Raw genomic sequence first — 10,720 nt, forward strand, 5'->3', positions numbered from 1 at the left:
TTAAAGCTTTTAAAGAGTAAAATAATAATGATAATTATAATAACAGTAATAAAAACAAAAGCTCTCAGATCCATCAAACCAAGCAGCAGAGAGAACAACAAGTGAAGATAAAACTTTAACCTTGTAGACTTCATTATGTTTCAGCTGCTCTACAGACGCTGTGACCTCGAACTTAAGCAGGTCGTAAAGTATGTGCAGCTCAATAACTTCATAATTACACCCTGTGGTATTTAGGCAGCAGAACAACTAAGAATAACAACTACAAATAATGTTTTTAGGTTTCTGTTGTACTGCAAGGTTCTGTACAGGAGAAACAAACCAAGAGCAAATATTACGTCGCATTTAATTTAGAAATCAGTCCAATAAAAAGGTGTGTAACATCTAGCAGGGTGACAGAAAAACCCAGGGTAACTTCTAAAGACCTCAATGTCTTTCCCACATTGCGTTTTTTAAACATGTTTCCATTTGTCACTTCAGTCTTTACTCTGAAATACAGGAAGAGAAATCGTGGCTGAAACAATTTCTCATGAAACCAGGGGTGTGGTCCAACAGTCAGTTTGGTGAGGAAGGTTCCTAACTGAGAGAAGTGACCCAGAAGTATCTGTGTAGCAGCCACAATGAATCAAGATCATGAGCTTTATTAACTGATCAAAGTCTCTTCTTTCATCTTCTGTATTATTGTGTGGATGCTTTAAGCATCCACACTATTGAGTTCCTGTTTCTCTTTATTCTTTATTATTATCTTTATTATTATTGTGTGGATGCTTTAAGCATCCACACTATTGAGTTCCTGTTTCTCTTTATTCTTTATTATTATTATTCTTCAAGTTGCTTCCGTACACTTTTCGCCGTAGAACTACTTCCACAATTTTCAGCCGATTTTCACCGTTCAAATTTTAAACTATTCTGCTATTTTTGCTCTTTCCGGCTATGACTTTTGCTATTTTTTGCTATTATACTTTTTAAAATATTCCACTTTTTTCCTTTAATTTGTCCCATTGAAATGAATGGGAAACTTCAGCAATTCTGCTAAAATTTGCTTGTTTTTGAAACTTAACTACTTCCTCATACTTTCACCTAGAACAACCATTCAAATTTTAAAATGTTCACAAATTATTGGGCTATTCAGGTATGATTCAGCTTTTTCAAATCTTTTACTGTTTTACTTTTATGCCTCTTAAAGTTTTGAGTTGCAAAATTGTGATTTTTCACAAAATACATGTGTTGTTATGGTTGCTATGCTCTTGGCTTCCAGTGTGCCACTGAAGGTTTTGCAATTTTCACTTCATGTCCGAACAACTTCCTGCTACTTGCTCAATTTTCACTCAACTTCCACAAATTATACATCAAAACGTAGGTATTTTTGCTGGCTTTCAGAAAATGTCACCATCATTGTTGTGGGATTTATATAATTTTGGCAAATCTCCTCAGACTAACACAAGGTCAGAAAACTCTCCATATAAAGTCAATGGAGAGTTTGTTCAAAATCACCGCTGCATTTCTGTAATGAGAGGCATATTCGAATCGTCATATCTCCTTAACGAAGCAAAGTTAAGACATGAGGCTTGTCCCGGTATATCTTCAGACACTCGTGACGCTCACAATTCAAGAATTATTTTCTCACCTATTACCGTTCTGAAATGAGTTGGACTTGTTTGAGGGTAGGAAATTTGTCCTTCGCTCAGATTTCTTCAGATTTCAAACTGTGGAAATGAACCACTTTTTTCTCTCGTCATAACTTTTTGTTGGATTTCCACAGAGACCTGAAAATTTCCATGATTGTTCACCAAACCCTGCTGTCTCTTACGGTGAAAGAATGATATCGATACTCCAAATAGATTTAGAGTTAGAAAGCGTTGTTTGAGGGCAAGTCAAGGCAGTTTTTGCTTCGCTCTACTCAGTTATGGTGCATTAGAAGTCAAATATCTTTAATAATTCATATTTTAATGATAAATTGTAAACACTGGAAGATTCCCCCATCTCTTCTGAACAAAACGGTGTAAGAATGACCGCTCTAGCCCCTACGGTTAGGAAATTATTTTCATTTGTTTGAGGGGAGTCCTCACTATGAGAAATAGGCTGCAATAATCCTGTGCCTCTCTGTGCTGCGTGTGTAAAAAGAGGCACATGTTTTGGCGGGAAAAAGTACACAGGCTCTCTGATTGGTGGATTCAAATTCAGCAGCTCCCAGGCTGACCTAGAAACTTACTTCTCTCTCCCTGTGCATTTTTTTGCTGATTTTTTCATTTAAAAAGTATATTTGAGGGACCCTCAGCATGTTCAGCATTTTTTCAGCTGTCCATTTTGCTTTTCCAATTTTTCTGTTTAACTTATTACTATTGTGCTAAATAATACTATTTCTGCTATTTTATAAGATTTGTGCCTAATATAGTATTTCTGCTAAATTACAATATTTCTGCTTTTTATACTATTTGTGCTAAAACATAGTATTTCTACTAAATGTAGTATTTATGCTTAATCATACTATTTCTGCTTTTTATGGGATTTGTGCCTAATATAGTATTTCTGCTTTTTATAGGATTTTTGCTCAAACATAGTATTTCTACTAAATGTAGTGTTTATGCTTAATCATCCTATTTCTGCTTTTTATAGGATTTGTGCTTAATATAGTATTTCTGCTAAATTATAGTATTTCTGCTTTTTATAGTATTTGTGCTAAAACATAGTATTTCTACTAAATGTAGTATTTATGCTTAATCATAGTATTTCTATATATTTCTGCCAGGTCCCCAGGCAGCCAATCCTCTGTGAGGACTGAGAAATTCAAATTTTCAAATCAGGGCCTGCACGGCTTCCCAGCCAATCATATATGTGTCCTGAGGCATTCAAATTTGCATATTGGGGCCTTCATGGCTTCTAAGCCAGCCAATCATATCTGAGGGCTGAGGAATTCAAATCCACAAATCAGGGCCTGCACAGCTTCCCAGCCAGCCAATCATGTATGTGGGCTCCAGGTATTCAAATTTGCATATTGGGGAATTCGTGGCTTCTAAGTCAACAAGTCATCCATGTCATATATCTCTAAAAATTCATATTTTAATGATAAATTGTCAACACTTGAAGATTCCCCCATCTCTTCTGAACAAAACGGTGTAAGAATGACCGCTCTAGCCCCTATGGTTAGGAAATTATGGTCATTTGTTTGAGGGGAATCCTCACTATGTGAAATAAACTGAAAGAAGCAGGTCTATGTCTCTGTGCTGCGTGTGTAAAAAGATGCACCTGTTTTGGCGGGAAAACGTAAACAGCCTCTCTGATTGGTGGATTCAAATTCAGCAGCTCCCAGGCTGACCTAGAAACTTAGTCCTCTCTCCGTGTGTGTGTGTGTGTGTGTGTGTGTGTTTAGTGGGAGAGAGAGGACCCTGCCCTTATTTGACAGCATGTCATTGTAGGATTTAAATTGAACATAGTTAGACTGGTTGACTGGATTAGAGCCTGTGTTTGTGTGTCCCTCTGTGCATTTGTGTTTCAATAAGTTATTACTATTCTGCTAAATCATAGTATTTCTGGTACTTTTCGGTACTTGTGCTAAATACAGTATTTCTGCTAAATCATACTATTTCTGCTTTTCATAGGATTTGTGCTTAATATAGTATTTCTGCTAAATTATAGTTTTTCTTCTTTTTATAATATTTGTGCTAAAACATAGTATTTCTACTAAATGTAGTATTTATGCTTAATAATAGTATTTCTATATATTTCTGCCAGGTCCCCAGGCAGCCAATCCTCTGTGAGGACTGAGACATTCAAATTTTCAAATCAGGGCCTGCACAGTTTCCCAGCCAATCAAATAAGTGTCCTGAGGCATTCAAATTTGCATATTGGGGCCTTCGTGGCTTCTAAGCCAGCCAATCATATCTGAGGGCTGAGGAATTCAAATCCACAAATCAGGGCCTGCACGGCTTCCCAGCCAGCCAATCACATATGTGGTCTCAGGCATTCAAATTTGCATATTGGGGAATTCGTGGCTTCTAAGTCAACAAGTCATCCATGTCATATATCTCTAAAAATTCATATTTTAATATTAAATTGTCAACACTTGAAGATTCCCCCATCTCTTCTGAACAAAACGGTGTAAGAATGACCGTTCTAGCCCCTACGGTTAGGAAATTACGGTCATTTGTTTGAGGGGAGTCGTCACTATGAGAAATAGACTGCAAAAATCCTGTGTCTCTCTGTGCTGCTGCGTGTGTAAACAGATGCACCTGTTTTGGTGGGGAAAAGTGCACAGCCTCTCTGATTGGTGGATTCAAATTCACCAGCTCCCAGGCTGACCTAGAAACTTACTTCTCTCTCCCTGTGTGTGTGTGTGTGTGTGTGTGTGTGTGTGTGTGTGTGTGTGTGTGTGTGTGTGTGACAGAGAGAGAGAGAGAGAGAGAAAGGCTTTTAATGGGATGATCTCATTCTAAGATTTAAATTCAATATATTTAGACTGGTTGACTGAATTGGATCTTGTGTGTGGGTCTCTCTGTGCATGTGTGTTTCCTCATGTGTACATATTTGTGATTGTGTGGCTGTAATAAATGTTTTTGCAGATTTTTGTCATTTAACAAGTATATTTGAGGGACCCTCAGCATGTTCAGCATTTTTTCAGCTGTCCATTTTGCTTTTCCAATTTTTCTGTTTAACTTATTACTATTGTGCTAAATCATACTATTTCTGCTATTTTATAAGATTTGTGCTTAATATACTATTTCTGCTTTTATAGGATTTGTGCTTAATATAGTATTTCTGCTAAATGTAGTATTTATGCTTAATCATACTATTTCTGCTTTTCATAGTATTTGTGCTTAATATAGTATTTCTGCTAAATTTAGTATTTCTGATTAATTATAGTTTTTCTACTAAATCATAGTACAGTATTTCTGCTTTTTATGGGATTTGTGCTAAAACAAAGTATTTCTACTAAATGTAGTATTTGTGCTTAATCATACCATTTCTGCTTTTTATAGGATTTGTGCTTAATATGGTATTTCTGCTAAATTATAGTATTTCTGCCAAATTATAATATTTGTGCTAAAACATAGTCTCAATTTAAAATTACAATATTCATAGTTCATCACAGTGTCTCTGGTAAATCACAATATTTCTGCTCTGTTGTACTATTTTTCTAAATCATAGTGTTTCTGTAATGTTTAAGTATTTTTGGCTAAATATATTCTTTCTGTTATCTTATACTATTTCTCCTAAATTCTTGTATTTTTGAGAAGTTATCATGTTTCTGGTAAGTTACAATATTTCTGCTAAATTCTGCTATGCTATTGTATTTCTGCCAAGTATTATGTTTCCTCTAAGATATTGCAGTTCTGCTAAGTTATTCCATTTTAGCAAACTTCTTTTGCTTCTGCAAAGTTTTTACAATTTCTGCAACTTTTCAGCTTTTTCAGCTACTTTTTGCATACAGCTTCAGCTTTAAGCATCCACACTGCATTTTCGCAGGAAATGCAAATTTTTCTAGTTATTCTTCAAGTTGCTTCCGTACACTTTTCGCCGTAGAACTACTTCCACAATTTTCAGCCGATTTTCACCGTTCAAATTTTAAACTATTCTGCTATTTTTGCTCTTTCCGGCTATGACTTTTGCTATTTTTTGCTATTATACTTTTTAAAATATTAAGCTTTTTTCCTTTAATTTGTCCCATTGAAATGAATGGGAAACTTCAGCAATTCTGCTAAAATTTGCTTGTTTTTGAAACTTAACTACTTCCTCATACTTTCACCTAGAACAACCATTCAAATTTTAAAATGTTCACAAATTATTGGGCTATTCAGGTATGATTCAGCTTTTTCAAATCTTTTACCGTTTTACTTTTATGCCTCTTAAAGTTTTCAGTTGCAAAATTGTGATTTTTCACAAAATACATGTGTTGTTATGGTTGCTATGCTCTTGGCTTCCAGTGTGCCACTGAAGGTTTTGCAATTTTCACTTCATGTCCGAACAACTTCCTGCTACTTGCTCAATTTTCACTCAACTTCCACAAATTATACATCAAAACGTAGGTATTTTTGCTGGCTTTCAGAAAATGTCACCATCATTGTTGTGGGATTTATATAATTTTGGCAAATCTCCTCAGACTAACACAAGGTCAGAAAACTCTCCATATAAAGTCAATGGAGAGTTTGTTCAAAATCACCGCTGCATTTCTGTAATGAGAGGCATATTCGAATCGTCATATCTCCTTAACGAAGCAAAGTTAAGACATGAGGCTTGTCCCGGTATATCTTCAGACACTCGTGACGCTCACAATTCAAGAATTATTTTCTCACCTATTACCGTTCTGAAATGAGTTGGACTTGTTTGAGGGTAGGAAATTTGTCCTTCGCTCAGATTTCTTCAGATTTCAAACTGTGGAAATGAACCACTTTTTTCTCTCGTCATAACTTTTTGTTGGATTTCCACAGAGACCTGAAAATTTCCATGATTGTTCACCAAAGCCTGCTGTCTCTTACGGTGAAAGAATGATATCGATACTCCAAATAGATTTCGAGTTAGAAAGCGTTGTTTGAGGGCAAGTCAAGGCAGTTTTTGCTTCGCTCTACTCAGTTATGGTGCATTAGAAGTCAAATATCTTTAATAATTCATATTTTAATGATAAATTGTAAACACTGGAAGATTCCCCCATCTCTTCTGAACAAAACGGTGTAAGAATGACCGCTCTAGCCCCTACGGTTAGGAAATTATTTTCATTTGTTTGAGGGGAGTCCTCACTATGAGAAATAGGCTGCAATAATCCTGTGCCTCTCTGTGCTGCGTGTGTAAAAAGAGGCACATGTTTTGGCGGGAAAAAGTACACAGGCTCTCTGATTGGTGGATTCAAATTCAGCAGCTCCCAGGCTGACCTAGAAACTTACTTCTCTCTCCCTGTGCATTTTTTTGCTGATTTTTTCATTTAACAAGTATATTTGAGGGACCCTCAGCATGTTCAGCATTTTTTCAGCTGTCCATTTTGCTTTTCCAATTTTTCTGTTTAACTTATTACTATTGTGCTAAATAATACTATTTCTGCTATTTTATAAGATTTGTGCCTAATATAGTATTTCTGCTAAATTACAATATTTCTGCTTTTTATACTATTTGTGCTAAAACATAGTATTTCTACTAAATGTAGTATTTATGCTTAATCATACTATTTCTGCTTTTTATGGGATTTGTGCCTAATATAGTATTTCTGCTTTTTATAGGATTTTTGCTCAAACATAATATTTCTACTAAATGTAGTGTTTATGCTTAATCATCCTATTTCTGCTTTTTATAGGATTTGTGCTTAATATAGTATTTCTGCTAAATTATAGTATTTCTGCTTTTTATAGTATTTGTGCTAAAACATAGTATTTCTACTAAATGTAGTATTTATGCTTAATAATAGTATTTCTATATATTTCTGCCAGGTCCCCAGGCAGCCAATCCTCTGTGAGGACTGAGACATTCAAATTTTCAAATCAGGGCCTGCACAGTTTCCCAGCCAATCAAATAAGTGTCCTGAGGCATTCAAATTTGCATATTGGGGCCTTCGTGGCTTCTAAGCCAGCCAATCATATCTGAGGGCTGAGGAATTCAAATCCACAAATCAGGGCCTGCACGGCTTCCCAGCCAGCCAATCACATATGTGGTCTCAGGCATTCAAATTTGCATATTGGGGAATTCGTGGCTTCTAAGTCAACAAGTCATCCATGTCATATATCTCTAAAAATTCATATTTTAATATTAAATTGTCAACACTTGAAGATTCCCCCATCTCTTCTGAACAAAACGGTGTAAGAATGACCGTTCTAGCCCCTACGGTTAGGAAATTACGGTCATTTGTTTGAGGGGAGTCGTCACTATGAGAAATAGACTGCAAAAATCCTGTGTCTCTCTGTGCTGCTGCGTGTGTAAACAGATGCACCTGTTTTGGTGGGGAAAAGTGCACAGCCTCTCTGATTGGTGGATTCAAATTCACCAGCTCCCAGGCTGACCTAGAAACTTACTTCTCTCTCCCTGTGTGTGTGTGTGTGTGTGTGTGTGTGTGTGTGTGTGTGTGTGTTTGTGTGTGACAGAGAGAGAGAGAGAGAGAGAGAGAAAGCCTTTTAATGGGATGATCCCATTGTAAGATTCAAATTCAATATATTTAGACTGGTTGACTGAATTGGATCTTGTGTGTGGGTCTCTCTGTGCATGTGTGTTTCCTCATGTGTACATATTTGTAATTGTGTGGCAGTCATAAATTTTTTTGCTGATTTTTGTCATTTAACAAGTATATTTGAGGGAACCTCAGCATGTTCAGCATTTTTTCAGCTGTCCATTTTGCTTTTCCAATTTTTCTGTTTAAGTTATTACTATTGTGCTAAATCACACTATTTCTGCTATTTTATAAGATTTGTGCTTAATATACTATTTCTGCTTTTATAGGATTTGTGCTTAATATAGTATTTCTGCTTTTTATAAGATTTGTGCTTAATATAGTATTTCTGCTAAATGTAGTATTTATGCTTAATCATACTATTTCTGCTTTTCAGAGGATTTGTGCTTAATATAGTATTTCTGCTAAATTTAGTATTTCTGATTAATTATAGTCTTTCTACTAAATCATAGTACAGTATTTCTGCTTTTTATGGGATTTGTGCTAAAACAAAGTATTTCTACTAAATGTAGTATTTATGCTTAATCATACCATTTCTGCTTTTTATAGGATTTGTGCTTAATATAGTATTTCTGCTAAATTATAGTATTTCTGCTTTTTATAGTATTTGTGCTAAAACATAGTATTTCTACTAAATGTAGTATTTATGCTTAATCATAGTATTTCTATATATTTCTATATATTTCTGCCAGGTCCCCAGGCAGCCAATCCTCTGTGAGGACTTAGACATTCAAATTTTCAAATCAGGGCCTGCACGGTTTCCCAGCCAATCATATATGTGTCCTGAGGCATTCAAATTTGCATATTGGGGCCTTCATGGCTTCTAAGCCAGCCAATCATATCTGAGGGCTGAGGAATTCAAATCCACAAATCAGGGCCTGCACAGCTTCCCAGCCAGCCAATCATGTATGTGGGCTCCAGGTATTCAAATTTGCATATTGGGGAATTCGTGGCTTCTAAGTCAACAAGTCATCCATGTCATATATCTCTAAAAATTCATATTTTAATGATAAATTGTCAACACTTGAAGATTCCCCCATCTCTTCTGAACAAAACGGTGTAAGAATGACCGCTCTAGCCGCTATGGTTAGGAAATTATGGTCATTTGTTTGAGGGGAATCCTCACTATGTGAAATAAACTGAAAGAAGCAGGTCTATGTCTCTGTGCTGCGTGTGTAAAAAGATGCACCTGTTTTGGCGGGAAAACGTAAACAGCCTCTCTGATTGGTGGATTCAAATTCAGCAGTTCCCAGGCTGACCTAGAAACTTAGTCCTCTCTCCCTGTGTGTGTGTGTGTGTGTGTGTGTGTGTTTAGTGGGAGAGAGAGGACCCTGCCCTTATTTGGCAGCATGTCATTGTAGGATTTAAATTGAACATAGTTAGACTGGTTGACTGGATTAGAGCCTGTGTTTGTGTGTCCCTCTGTGCATTTGTGTTTCAATAAGTTATTACTATTCTGCTAAATCATAGTATTTCTGCTTTTCATAGGATTTATGCCTAATATAGTATTTCTGCTAAATTATAGTATTTCTGCTTTTTATAGGATTTGTGCCTAACATAGTATTTCTGCTAAATTATAGTATTTCTGCTTTTTATAGGATTTGTGCCTAACATAGTATTTCTGCTAAATTATAGTATTTCTGCTTTTTATACTATTTGTTCTAAATTATAGTATTTCTGCTTTTTATAGGATTTGTGCTTAATATAGTATTTCTGCTAAATTATAGTTTTTCTTCTTTTTATAGTATTTGTGCTAAAACATAGTATTTCTACTAAATGTAGTATTTATGCTTAATAATAGTATTTCTATATATTTCTGCCAGGTCCCCAGGCAGCCAATCCTCTGTGAGGACTGAGACATTCAAATTTTCAAATCAGGGCCTGCACAGTTTCCCAGCCAATCAAATAAGTGTCCTGAGGCATTCAAATTTGCATATTGGGGCCTTCGTGGCTTCTAAGCCAGCCAATCATATCTGAGGGCTGAGGAATTCAAATCCACAAATCAGGGCCTGCACGGCTTCCCAGCCAGCCAATCACATATGTGGTCTCAGGCATTCAAATTTGCATATTGGGGAATTCGTGGCTTCTAAGTCAACAAGTCATCCATGTCATATATCTCTAAAAATTCATATTTTAATATTAAATTGTCAACACTTGAGGATTCCCCCACCTCTTCTGAACAAAACGGTGTAAGAATGACCGTTCTAGCCCCTACGGTTAGGAAATTACGGTCAGTTGTTTGAGGGAGTCGTCACTATGAGAAATAGACTGCAAAAATCCTGTGTCTCTCTGTGCTGCTGCGTGTGTAAACAGATGCACCTGTTTTGGTGGGGAAAAGTGCACAGGCTCTCTGATTGGTGGATTCAAATTCAGCAGTTCCCAGGCTAACCTAGAAACTTAGTCCTCTCTCCCTGTGTGTGTGTGTGTGTGTGTGTGTGTGTGTGTGTGTGTGTGTGTGTGTGTGTGTGTCTGTGACAGAGAGAGAGAGAGAGAGAGAGAGAGAGAGGCTTTTAATGGGATGATCTCATTCTAAGATTTAAATTCAATATATTTAGACTGGTTGACTGAATTGGATCTTGT

The sequence above is a fragment of the Aulonocara stuartgranti genome (genome assembly GCF_965226115.1).
Source record: "Aulonocara stuartgranti genome assembly, chromosome: 9".
NCBI classification, from domain to species: domain Eukaryota; kingdom Metazoa; phylum Chordata; class Actinopteri; order Cichliformes; family Cichlidae; genus Aulonocara; species Aulonocara stuartgranti.